The following is a 14243-nucleotide window of genomic DNA, read 5'->3' on the forward strand; positions in this document are numbered from 1 at the left end:
TAGGTTAGTTAGGTTTAAGTAGTTCTAAGTTCTAGGGGACTGATGAGCATAGATGTTAAGTCCCATAGTGCTCCGGTCATTAGAACCGTCATGTATTACCAGGCCCCCACAACCGCACAAGTGGTCGACTGTGAAGAGCGGACAAATTGAATAGCTGGCCGGCGGCCATTAGAGTGGTAAACTGATGCGCGGATTTCGAATGTTTATACATCGCTTTTGGTTACAAAATGCCTTCCCTAGAGTTAGGTCAAAAACATAACGTCTCATTTAAATACGTTACTACAATATAGTTTTTAATTTATGAACAAACAGCAACTAGTCACTGTTTATGAATTTATGTTACGTAGTACATGGAATCTGCCGTAGCTAAAAGTTATGCACTGGATCCCTAGCATTTTTCGTAGTTCATTTACGATAGATGTACACAAAATGTATAAAAATACTCGAAGATTTGCCCACTATGTTAATAGATATTTTCTGACTCTACCTTGCTTTAGATTTTATGACGAAAAGTGCGTTATATATGGCGTAGTGCTTTGGGAACTCACGACCAAATTATCAAGTTTCAACCTAACCTAGACCATGAAAACACTACCGATCAGCCAGCTACAACAAACAAGACTTCAGGTAGGCATCCAGTATCGCATTAGTCACAATATTTACTTTCGAAGATGTACACTTCAGTTTATATGTGTGGTTTTTTCATATAATAAATAAAACTCAACAACTGTTCCATCGAGAGAAGTTGTGAAATCAGATTACAATTGCACACATTCAGTTGCATTTTATAACGATAAAAAGCCTGCTAACTCAAATTTCGTGTTGCTTGCAACTTAACTTTTATAGTTAAAATAAAATGTGGTTCACAAAGAAACATTTTTCTTCTGCTGTATACAGTCTGGAAAACGAAAGATGGATGGAACAGCATCATCTTTCAGCTTTCTGCGATTTACGTAATTTTCAAGGAAACAACTTTCTTCAAAATGATCGGAACATATAAAATGGTATTCTGTCGGTCGGAAATCTTGCCTCCTGACAGCGTGTAACCATTTTTGTAACAGCTGTGGTTTTGAGAAAGGAAACCTGTAAATGTATGCACAGACATTATGCTAATACCGTGTTACAAAAACATTTACTAAGCAAGTGCACTGACATACAAAACAACTTAAAATATCCACATACCTTTGAAATGTAATATTCGTTCCTTTCTCGAATTTATTTATACAATTAATCGCTGCACAACTCTTCAACATTGTACTTCTTTTGATTGGAACGTACAGACAGTAGAATTACGAGTAACAAATACTGTATGTACGCCCCAACAAATATACAACGTTGAATCAAGGTCTTCATAAACAACAGTACTACACAACACATCAGACTACAACCACTATAATGGCGTCCAGCCGAAGGTTCAAATTATCCCGCGACTGCAGCGCCATCAGTGAGTCTAGTTATTTTTTACAAGGTCTTTGTCTATTACAGGTGTGTGCACACGTTTCAGGATCCTTAAACGTCACTTTAGGGTTAACTGTAAAATGCCTGAACCTTTCATCATTCACGGCATTTTGTGCCATCCCTGTTTAAGTCTTATGTGTGCCACCTCTATAAAATAGGAAACAGTGTCGTGTTCTAAAAATATGGTGAAGAGTGAAATGAAAGCCAGTACAGTGCGTCCACAGCATACAAAATGTATAAGGAATAGTAGATGAAAATGTTTGCTTTGGATAAACTCATCAAACTCTCTGGTGTAACAAACATACAAAGCACCACCAGAGAGAAAACTGACCAACTCTCTTTTGTCTCGCTGTACGAGAAGAAAGTTGTTGTGTAATAGCACCTCTGACGCTTACTAATTGTAAAACGAAAACGTATGTATTGTAAATGTATTTCTTTGTATTTAATTTCAGAATGTAATACAATAGTTGAAATATTAACCTACTTTGTCTCGTTCTGAAAAGTTCCTCTCCTTGAATTATTAAGTAAATATGTAACAGTTTTCTAACGGCCATAAGCCATTGGAGATCATTGCTGGATCGCGGCCGTAAGTCGCTTATACCTTTATATTTACGTAATAAATTGGGCGCTTCACCTGCCTTCTTCAATAATGTTTCAGGAATAAAAATCATTAGAATATTTAGTCTTTTAATGATACCATAAAACGTGAGTGCTCAGGAATAATTTTACTTATTGTTTACGTAATAAAATGTTCTGACTTGATCGATTTCGCTTCACGAGATCTGATAACAGTGAATTTTTTTATTAAAGAATTAACTTGAAGACAAATACTGAACACATAACCGAAGTCGAGTTTTTTTCATTCTGGATGCTCAAATACTAAGGATTACTTTATTACAATAATTTTTAATTACGTGACTATTTGTATTGGCAATTCCTCTCTATAATGTACGTTGTGTGTCGGGCAAACCCAAACAATTTCATACCATTGACATCACATACGCAAAGCTTTATCAGACATATTGGTCCGCAAGCTTAATTTTATAAACATTTCAAAATATTTTGCTCACGTAATGTCAAATCGTTAACAGTAACAGACGCAGAGCAATTTTCTGCGCTTTTTCACTGTATCCATTTCATTGTTTTCACACACCGAGTTGCTGTGGCGCGCATGTACGTAAATGATTATAGGCAATTCCGGTCGCGTAACTACCGACCAAGTAAGATCAATACGATCATTCATTCGTAAACATTATATATAAAGTAAATGCAAATAAAAATACACGAAGAGAGGGAAAGTCACTACAGTTTGCACAACTTTAAGCTGTCGGAAATTACTGTCTTTCCTGGAAGGATATACTATCAGATGATACTGAGCATTACCTTTTTTGTACGTCTGAAAAAATCGCTTGGTTTCCTCCGAAAAGCTATCTTCCTGTTTTTTTCCCTCTGCTGTATTTTCTTCTTACGAACACAGCTTCGTTGATCACCTCAGTGATTTCGTCGCCACTAAGCTTCTCAATCTCTTTGAGACACATTTTAATACAAACTTTTCTGCAGAAGCTTAAGCAATCAACGACTACATTCTTGAATAACTGCAGTTCATCGGTGATAAAAATTTCTGTCCTTTTCCATCTATAGACAAGTTAACTGTACAATTTTTTCGATACTCACTTCCCGCAAACAAACAAATTGTTTTTGATTGCTGAAACTATCTCTGTGACCAGTCATTTGGCAGCTCCACTGCACTCCTCCTGTACGTTTCGTACGAGAAATAAGGCTCATATTCCCACCACATTTAGGACTCTTTCTATTCCTGACAATAAAACCGTGAGAGACACACCACCTAGATACACTGCCTGCGTGTTTCATAAGGACAAGGTCCCTAAAGCGAACTCGTTTGGAGATATGAGTGAAAACACAACGGAGTGAACTCAGATTATCCGCTCAAAAGAGGCTGAAGTCCTCTGTTTCGGTATTTCTCATTGGCTACTTACAAGAATACCATATATAACATTAACATCTATTATTGCCTTCTAATGTGACTATTGACTAACAAAGTCAGCCTAGAAAATAAATACGTTACATCTATGAAAATATTTACGCTTCGATAAAAGTTTTCTTTTGGGTGGCACCACATAAGCTCCGTTACAAAGCCCCACTCGATGTGGTCCGATCAGAGAAGTCAGTGTGGCACATACTAAAGGTAGCAATGGAAGTTAACAATACTACCTGCTTATCACTGCCAATGCTTTTAAAGGAGTTACACCCTTACACACACTGCGAGCTACGCTGCAGATCCGTCTGTCACCAAAACCAGTTTTTCTGCTTTCATATACGTTGGCTTCGTCAACTCACAACCAGACAGTTGCCTTCCAACCTAACCTAGGCCTTGGGCTTGACTACAGATCAGTGTATCACTAAAACCGGTTTTTCTGCATTTACATTCTGCTTTTACATTCACAAACAAGCTGTAGCTTTCGAACCTAACCTAGACCGCGGGCTACACTCTCATCACAACCAGTTTTTCAATGCTGCATTCGTTTGTTTCGCCATCTCACAACCATACTATCGCCTCCATACTTAACCTAGACGTCGGCGTATGCTACAGGTCAGTCTGTCTCCACAACCCGTTTTTCTGTCTCCATATTCGTTGACTTCGCCAGCTCACAGCCAAACTATTACCTTCCAAACTAACGTAGGCCTCCGCTTACTGTAAAAATCAGTACGTCACCACAACCAGTTTTTCTGCTTTCACATTCGTTGGCTTCGCCAGCTTACGACCAATCTGTCGACTTCGCACCCAATCTAGAATCCTTAAGCTACAACTAATGATAGAAACGACAACAGTAAAAAATGGCCATATACACAACGCATGTAATTCGTCTCTCATCGGAACAAAAATTCGCTTTTGAATACAAATTACTTCCTATCAGACTACCGCAAAACAGAAATGTCTGTATTAAGTGTTTCGACATAAAAATGTCGCACTGTCTATATACTTCGATAACTGATACGCCAAGATACAATAAAAGCATAAAATTGATAAGGGCTGCCTCTAAAATGAGAAGAATTCGTAGCAGTCCGTCACCTATACAACATTTCACATTTCAGAATGAATTATTTGCAGGCGAGTGATGTGAATCAGGACGTAAGTGACGTGATTTCCGTTTGATACTCACTGAAATTTGAGGAACGAGCTGTCGTCAGAGCAACGAACGCCAGGGAGACAATGGGGAAGAGTCGCATTCCCATCTTTGCTGAGGTGGTGTCCCTACAGCTGGCGGTCAGCGACTGGCGTGTTCTCTTATCGTCGCTCCATATACACGTCGTCACGCTATACTCTCTGCTCTTACCGGCACTCCTGAACCATCATGACAACGGAGACACGATCCTGACGCCAACTCTGATTACAATGAAATATAAACTTGTTACAGTGCGTTTTAATCGCATCTACCAAGAACAATTACAAACTAATAAAGTAAAGAAGGCGCCGTTGTGATTGTGCCCCAGAAATTGATCCAAAATACAACGCTCTTCATCTAAGCACACTTCTCTCTACGTACTTATAACTGGAATTTGCTCAGTATTCGTTCATTACGGAAACGTTTCATTTCCCAGTTTCTTTGTAAATATGTGATCTGTCTACAACGGACTTCGACAAAACACTCTGCAAAATCAGGTACTGTGAGGAGTGAGAAATTTTAAAGTAACTCTAGTGTGAGATGAGCTGATATCACATTGCTTCGCTGTCTAACTTCACTCTGCAAGCGGTTTAGTATTAGCCATCACTGTGACATCGCATAAGCCACACGTGCAAAATGACGTAAACAATGAGGAAATGACCCCCCATGGTTGTCTATGGATGTGATCAATCCGTAGTTCCGTGAGCTGAAAACTGTAGTAAATAACGTTATAATGTTATCAAAAGTGTGGAACGTACGTTAAACACAATGTCACCAGTCTGCTTGCATAAAGCGTTGGAGGGATTTGTGGGGACTCTTAAATCCATTAGTAGGAGGCACGACGACATACTCCTAATCGTGACAGCAAGATTTACACAGACAATCAAACTGTTAAATGCCTAATCGCTTGGAGAGTATGCCGTAAACAGCGAGCTCCACGTTGTGTTAAATTACAGTAAAGGTGACGCAAGCGCTATGAAGCCATGAATATTGTTACCAAAGACCTTAACGGTGATTGGGAAGGCGAAGGAGTGACCTAACCGAAGAACGTCCAGAAGAATCGTTAATTAGAAGAGACTTCCGGTTTTATTATGGCTTTAAATGCAATAGGGGTGCCAGAGTACATGGTGTTTATAAGTTAGCTATACAAACGTCACCTTTAATTGTGAGAAAGCTAAATAAATTACAGAAATATTTAATGCAACACTGAATGCAATGTATTTTAAAATTATATTTGCAGATGTTCAACGTGTCTACCTTTTTTTTGTAACACGACTAACGACACATCTTTAATCAGTTTCCTTTTAAATCCTATGACACAAGTATTGACGTATGGTGGCAACTGCTTGTGGTATCCTTGGTCTTAGCTCGTAGACGTTTCGCGAAAATGCAGGAACAAATAGTTTGAACCTCAGCTGCCGACAGGTGTTGTTGATATACCTCGATGTGGACAGCTGAAAATGCGTGCCCCGACCGGGACTCGAACCCGGGATCTCCTGCTTACACGGCAGACGCTCTATCCATCTGAGCCACCGAGGACACAAAATGAATAGCGCGACTGCAGGGACTTATCCCTTGCACGCTTCCCGTGAGACTCACATTCCCAACTGTCCACAATTCCACATATGTATTGTACCTTATAGACATTTGCCCACCCACTCATTACTCGCGCACGCTTTGGCGATTCCCGTAAGAGTTTGGGCAACCTGTGCGCATTCGCACAGACGAAGGTCAATGGCTGGGTAGCCTATAACTATATATACGAAGACAGTAACTTGTTCTCGAAAGAACAGTTACTGTTTATGAACGTGTAGCTTTTCCCTGGAATAAATGATGACTAACTGAAAACCTCAGCTGACGACAGGAGGTTTTCAGTTAGTCATCATTTATTCCAGGGAAAAGCTGCACGGTCATCAACAGTAACTGTTCTTTCGAGAACAAGTTACTGTCTTCGTATAACAAATACTTTGTTTTTGTAGTAACCCCATACACAGAAGTCCATTGAACTTATAGACACTGGACTCGCATTCGGGAGGACGACGGTTCAATCCCGCGTCCGGCCATCCTGATTTAGGTTTTCCGTGATTTCCCTAAATCGCTCCAGGCAAATGCCGGGATGGTTCCTCTGAAAGGGCACGGCCGACTTCCTTCCCAATCTTTCCCTAATCCGATGAGACCGATGACCACGCTGTCTGGTCTCCTTCCCCAAACCAACCAACCATTGAACTTAAATAAAGTGCTTGTGGGGCGAGGGTATTGTTCCTTCACGTTCAATCTAAGTCTACACATCCCTACGGAGATACGTGACACCGTCAAGATTATAATGTGATGGCGCGCCATCTTGCTGGAAAATTTCTGCTACCATATCCAGTTGTAACTGAGGCGTTAGATAATGTTCGAGTATGTCCAGGTACAATATGCCAATTGCAGTTGTGTCGGCAAAAAACAAAGGACCGGAAATCTTGTTCCTGCATACGCCGCCATACATTTACTTTAGTTGAGTTCTGCACGTGTAAGATTATGTGACGTGGTTTCTGCTCACACCATATCCGAACGTTATGCAGATTTACTTTACCACTCGTTTTGAAGGTGGCTTCGTCACTTAACACAACTTTATTAGACATTTCTGCACAAATCGCAGTTCGTTTTTATTTATCACTTTCTCGTAAGGCTTGCAACTGTTCCAATTTGCATGGTTTGAATGGCAGGATTTTCTGTAATATCTTCCACACTGTAACACTAGACACATTCAATTTTAAGCTGGCACTTCCCGTTGATTTACCCAGACTACGATGTAAGACTGCCGAACACGTTCAGTTGCCGCGTCAGAAACTGCTGGTCGCTCACGATTGTACCAGTTAACAATAGTTTGTCTTTGTGGTGGTGACTTGAAATATTTTGTCTTGAATTGTCTCTGAGCTTTTGTAGCGGATTTGGATTCATGAATCCATAAACTACACTGCGCACTCTCTGCACCGTTATGCGATTCCATGATGACTGTTGGAATAACTCATTTGAGCATACCATCTAACGGGAACGTCGGGAGTTAACAGTGTTAGGCGGGAAGAAGACTTGAAGATATACTGCAGTCAGTGATCTTTCAAACATTTTGTAAGTTATTTATCCTTTTCACGACTATAGGTTACTTTTGCATAAACTAATTTTTATCTGGCTTGTTGTTAGTCCTTATATACCCAACAAATAACGCTGTTTTAGGGCCGAACGAGTTCGTCAAACCACCACGCTGTACAAACTCAACTGCCCACGAAGCAAGTGCTCAGTGTACAGCAAATGGGTATTGATTGCTGCCAAAACTATCCGGTTTGGAGCACAGCACGTCTTGTCTTCATAGAACAAAATTAAATCTGAGGTATTAAGGTTATACAGAGTGTCCGAAAAGACTTTCCCTGATTACATAAATTGAAAACTCAGGCTCGAAGTAAGACACAAATATGAAACTTGTGTCGAATTGTTTACAACTATCAAAGCTTTTTTTCTGTTTTAGGTTCGCAGTACGCAAGTATCGGATGAGTTGCAGTGCCCAAGAAGCCATGTTAACCAATCAGGTGAAGGCACAGTGTGTCCTGTGGTACCATGAGACGCGATCACCAAACCACAGTGCAGAGACACTTCCAGACAACATTTGGAAGGAATCCACCTGATGTCAAGAGCATTAAAGCCTGGTATGAGAAGTTCAAGAACACAGGATCGGTTGCTGACCTTCCGAGGTCTGGTCGACGAAGATCCTCAGCAGACAGGGTGGAAGCTGTAAAGCAGTCTTTTCTGCGAAGTCCGAAGAAATCGGTGCGCAGGGCCTCACGTGAATTACAGATGCCAAAAAGCTCTCTCCATGACATTTTACACAAACGTTTATTGTTTCGTGCATACAAAGTGCAAATTGTTCAGGCCTTGTTGCCCAATGACAGTACACGTCGACATGACTTTGCGATCGAAATGCTATCACGTATTGAGGACGATGATGGTTATCCTCACGAATTTCCTTTTCCGACGAAGCGACCTTTTTTGTCAGTGGAGTAGTGAATCGCCATAATGTGCGCATTTGGGGTCACAACCCCCTCGCGAGGTCATGGAATGCACCAGAGGCAGTCCAAAGGTGAATGTTTGGTGCGCGCTATTGAACAATGGAATTATCGGGCCATTCTTCTTCGCTGAGGCTACCATCACATCTGCAGTGTATCTGGACATGTTGAAACTGTTTGCTGTTCCTCAGCTGCTTCAGTATCACCCCGATGTCTGGTTTCAGCAAGACGGTGCACCGCCTCATTGCGGTTTGGACGTCCGTGCCTATCTCGATATGACCTTTCGTGGGCGATGGATTGGTCGTGATGGGCCAACGGTTTGGCCTCCACGCTCTCCTGACATAACCCCATTAGACTTCTTTTTATGGGGTTATGTCAAGGACGAGGTCTACCGAACACGTGTACCAGATCTTGAAACCCTGCAGCAACGGATAACGACAGTCGTTGAATCGATCCCTCCAGTGATGTTGGCTAATGTGTGGACGGAAATTGAATATCGCCTAGATGTGCTACGTGCTACCAAGGGTGCTCATGTGGAAGTTTACTGATGTGTGAAAAAATTTTTCATAGTTTGTAAACAGACTCCAGTTTAATATTTGTATCTTACTTCTAGCCTGAGTTATCAATTTATGTAATCAGGGAAAGACTTTTCGGACACACTGTACATTGTATCTAGTATGGCCTCATCAGTGTTATCGTTCTTGCCTTTCTTCTTATGCTGACATGGGTTTGCGGTAATAGGCGAATGTGATTTCGTTAAGCTTTCCGTCGATATTCCATTCTTCCTCTAATCTTCCTAAACGGGTAGTGGGTGGTCTGGGTGAATGAGGCCGCCTCAAGGCCGACTAATGTCCGCAGGACGACCGATGCCTTCCAACATCCACTGCAGGGAAGCTTATGAACGCTGGAACACCACCTGAAGCATTATAAGCGGCAGCAAGATATGGCCAATGAAAACAGTTACATTCTGCTTCTTATTCTGCTTTGCTGTAAGGCCTAAATATTAAATAATTTCGTGGAGTGGTTTGGAGTTCGTGAAGTCAGGCAGTTTGCTGGCAGCCCTCGTAGGACTGAGGTGGCACATAGTGGGCGCTTTAGGGCAGAGTCTGTGTTTTGTAGTGCTTTAACTGAAATCGGCAATTAGTGATCCTTTGCGATGAGCAAAGTTACTTTTCCCGTTCAGAGAGCCCACAATGAATTCGAAAGCACTTCACCTTCCGTAGGCGTGGGATTCGGCTTAGGAACTTGTATGTAGTCTGCATAGCGAATGGATATTACTTACGCTCTTAAATGAGAAACTTTGTCGTTACCAAGCCTCACATAAATATTAACCTTCCATCAAAAGTGAGCAAGACTCAGATTAAGAAAATGTAAACTGACTATTCTCAATTATGGTCATACAGGTATCCATACTTATATAACACAACGTAACATTTAGTTTAATATCTGTAACACCTTATTCTTGCCTGCTGGTTAGCCTTCCTGTTGTTGAACCAAACTTAAATCCTCCTAAAGTACTTGATATTTGTCTGACAAGCAAAACAGAAACCTAAATTTATGCTTTGATGTTTGAAGTTGTTTTATTTCGCTGAAATGAGCTTGTAACACCACAGTATCGTGAACCTAGTAAATAAAATGATCAGCCGCCGTATTGGATCTCTAGAGGTAAGGTACCGTCTGGGGTCCCAAAATAATTCACCAATACAAAATGTGCTTCTTTGTGAAAATCTACCACGAGCAAAAACGGTTTTGACGAAAAATCTGATTCGGATTAGACACAAAAATATTCAGATTAATATGTTCCATGTAGGCATTGTACTACGCGTCATGGGTGCACGCATCTACTATGTGTTAGAATTATAGCTTCCGTCATGTTGGAAGGCGGCCCTATTTTCAGCCGTTCTGCGCATCCCTCACCATTAACTACTACTAGCCAATAAGATTCATTCTCTTTCCTAGGGGCTAGCCTCGACTTACAAACTGACTGCGAGAATCTGTTTCCCACTTGCTGCGCTGTTGCTGTATTTTGCGACAATGCGGCTTCATTCACAGAGCGACCGAATTATTCACTCAGATGTTACTTTCTTGTAGCATTACAGCAGTAAACGTGTATCTGTAAACGTTTTAGTGTGATTTCCTAAAGAAAACGTCATGTGACAGAAATAAACGTGAAGTTTCTCACAAGCAACTTTAGTTGTGTGTCTGTGGAGTATCTTCTTAGTCGTGCGACTGGTTTCGTGATTTCCTGTCAAAGATCACTGTACGCAGTAATTCACGGGAAATCATCGCGTAAAACATAAGTGATATTTGGCGTTTGCAAGGAAGTGTTATAGATGCTCCTCTGTTCCTGATCTAATAAACGATTTCGGAGACAATCTGAGCTGCCCTCTTAGACTGCATGCAGATAGTGCTGTGATTTACCGTCTCATAAAGTCATCAGAGATTTAAAAAAATAGAAAAGACTTAGCAAAGGTATCTGTATGGTGAGAAAAGTGGCAACTGACTCTAAATAATGAAAAGTCTGAAGTCATCCGCATGATAACTAAAAGGGATCCGCTAAATTCCGTTTACAGGATGAAAGACACGATTCTAAAGGCTGTAAATTCAACAAAACATTTAGGGATTACAATTACGAATAACTTAAAATGCTACTACCGCATGGATGACGTTGTGTGGAAATCAAACCAAAGACTTCGATTTATTGGTAGAACAATGCAACAGTTCTTCTACGAGGTGCATTAAAGTTCTAAGGCCTCTGATTTTTTTCCTCCGGACTGGAAAGAGATAGAAACATGCCCATTGTTTTAAAATGAGGCTGCGTTCATTGTCAATACGTCCCAGAGAGGCAGCACCGTATGGCAGATGGAATTTTATCGCCAGCGGCGAGAATGAGAACTGTTTTAAATAAAATGGCGACGTTTTCCTTACTTGAACAGCGTGCAATCATTCGTTTTCTGAATTTGCGTGGTGTGAAACCAATTGAAATTCATCGACAGTTGAAGGAGACATGTGATGACGGAGTTATGGATGTATCGAAAGTGCGTTCGTGGGTGCGACAGTTATTGAAGGCAGAACATCGTGTGACAACAAACCGAAACAACCTCGGGCTCGCACAAGCCGGTCTGGCGACACGATCGAGAAAGTGGAGAGAATTGTTTTGGGGCATCGCCGAATGACTGTTGAACAGATCGCCTCCAGAGTTGGCATTTCTGTGGGTTCTGTGCACACAATTCTGCATGACGACCTGAAAATGCGAAAAGTGTCATCCAGGTGGGTGCCACGAATGCTGACGGACGACCACACGGCTGCGCATGTGGCATGTTGCCGAGCAATGTTGACGCGCAATGACAGCACGAATGAGACTTTCTTTTCGTCGGTTGTGACAATGGATGAGACGTGGATGCCATTTTTCAATCCAGAAACAAAGCGCCAGTCAGATCAATGGAAGCACACAGATTCACCGCCACCAAAAAAATTTCGGGTAACTGCCAGTGCTGGAAAAATGATGGTGTCCATGATCTGGGACAGCGAGGGCGTAATCCTTACCCATTGTGTTCCAAAGGGCACTACGGTAACAGGTGCATCCTACGAAAATGTTTTGAAGAACAAATTCATTCCTGCACTGCAACAAAAACGTCCGGAAGGGCTGCGCGTGTGCTGTTTCACCAAGACAACGCACCCGCACATCGAGCTAACGTTACGCAACAGTTTCTTCGTGATAACAACTTTGAAGTGATTCCTCATGCTCCCTACTCACCTGACCTGGCTCCTACTGACTTTTGGCTTTTTCCAATAATGAAAGACACTCTCCGTGGCCGCACATTCACCAGCCGTGCTGCTATTGCCTCAGCGATTTTCCAGTGGTCAAAACAGACTCCTAAAGAAGCCTTCGCCGCTGCCATGCAATCATGGCGTCAGCGTTGTGAAAAATGTTTACGTCTGCAGGGCGATTACGTCGAGAAGTAACGCCAGTTTAATCTATTTCGGGTGAGTAGTTAATTAGAAAAAAATCGGAGGCCTTAGAACTTGAATGCACCTCGTAAAGAGATTACTTACTCCACATCAGATAGAACTGACCGAAAAAGGTCTAAGAAGGAAGCTCGTTTTGTATTTTTGCGAAGTAGGGGACAGACTGGCAGGGATACGATATGCGAATTGTGGCAATCATCAAAACCACTGCGGTTTTCTTTGTGGCAGGACTTTCTCATGAAATTTCAGTCACCAACTTTCTCCTCAGAGTGTGAAAATACTTTGTTGGCGTTCACCTACTTAGTGGGGAATGTTCATCATAATAAAATAAGAGAAATAAGAGTTCGCAAGGAAAGAAAAAAGGGTTCGTGTTTTCTGTGCGCTGTTCGAGAGGGGAACGGTAGAGAAACAGTTTTTGAAGGTGGTTCTGTAAACGCTCTGCCAGGCACTTCATTGTGAACCGCAGAGTAATCATGTAGATGTAGATGCTTCACAAGCAGCCGAGGAGGTTTGCGTCCCGCACTTATAACTTCTTCAAATTTGAATCTGAAACCGATACTTCTATTTTTGAAATATTCAAGACTCAAGAACAAACTGCGGAAGCACGTGTCGGCAAGAGAACTGTACAGAGAATGGTAAACAAAAGTGTCGGTGCTGTACAGAGAATGGTAAACAAAAGCGTTGGAGCTGCAGAAAACACAGGAAATTTTGTTTTCGTGTCGCCTGATAATCATCGACATCGCTAGAAACTTTTAACACGAATAGTTTTGACAAAGTTGTTTTAAAGCGCTCCGTGTTTGAAACGTACATAAGAAGGGAATACCCAACATCACAAAAACTTGTTACAATAACGCTTCAGCAAATTGGCTTCAAAGGTAGCCCTTCATCAATGTAAAGAATTTTAAAATACATTCGTTTTAAACAAAATGGTTCAAATGGCTCTGAGCACTATTGGACTTAACATCTGAGGTCATCAGTCCCCTAGAACTTAGAACTACTTAAACCTAACTAACCTAAGGACATCACACACATCCATGCCCGAGGCAGGATTCGAACCTGCGACCGTAGCAGTCGCGCGGTTCCGGACTGAACGCCTTTTTTTTATTTTTTTTAAATTAAACTTTGTTTTTCATTTTGTTCGTTGTTGATCGTTGTGTTTGGTCGTTGCGGACGTCACATGACATCCAGTCTAGTTCGTTTTGTTGATCCTTTCACTCAGTTTTTTTTATTACAGAGGCCAACCGGCTTTCTGACCGAACACGCTGAGCTACCGTGCTGGCATAGAACCGCTAGACCACCGCGGCCTGCCGTTTTAAACATGTTAAGAAAAGAGTTTCTAATTGAAAGAAGCGACATGGAAGCAGCACGAAGCACGCCTGTTACAAAGATGCACGACCCAAGAGGTGGAGGTGGTTCTACAGTGTATTACTTTGATGAAACATGGATGGATCAGAATCATTCCATGAATACATCCTGAAAAACGAGTGATGATACTGGTGGTTTTAAATTTCCCTTAGGAAAAGGTTCTCGCATACTTAACCTGCATGCTGGCTCTTCTTCTGATTTTGTTCCTGAGAGTAAACTTGTATTC

The 14243-nt window shown here is 41.5% G+C and overlaps 1 protein-coding gene and 1 non-coding gene across 2 annotated transcripts in view; one reads left to right on the forward strand and one right to left on the reverse strand.

The window, feature by feature from the left end:
- LOC126101248 (transmembrane protease serine 9-like) overlaps positions 1 to 14243 on the forward strand; it is a 302414-nt gene that overhangs the window by 77052 nt on the left and 211119 nt on the right. The gene's annotated exons all lie outside the window — the stretch shown is intronic.
- Positions 6109 to 6182, reverse strand: Trnat-ugu (transfer RNA threonine (anticodon UGU)). The gene has a single exon. It is a non-coding gene; the product is annotated as a tRNA-Thr (tRNA).

This window comes from Schistocerca cancellata, chromosome 9 (assembly GCF_023864275.1).
Source record: "Schistocerca cancellata isolate TAMUIC-IGC-003103 chromosome 9, iqSchCanc2.1, whole genome shotgun sequence".
Taxonomy (NCBI): domain Eukaryota; kingdom Metazoa; phylum Arthropoda; class Insecta; order Orthoptera; family Acrididae; genus Schistocerca; species Schistocerca cancellata.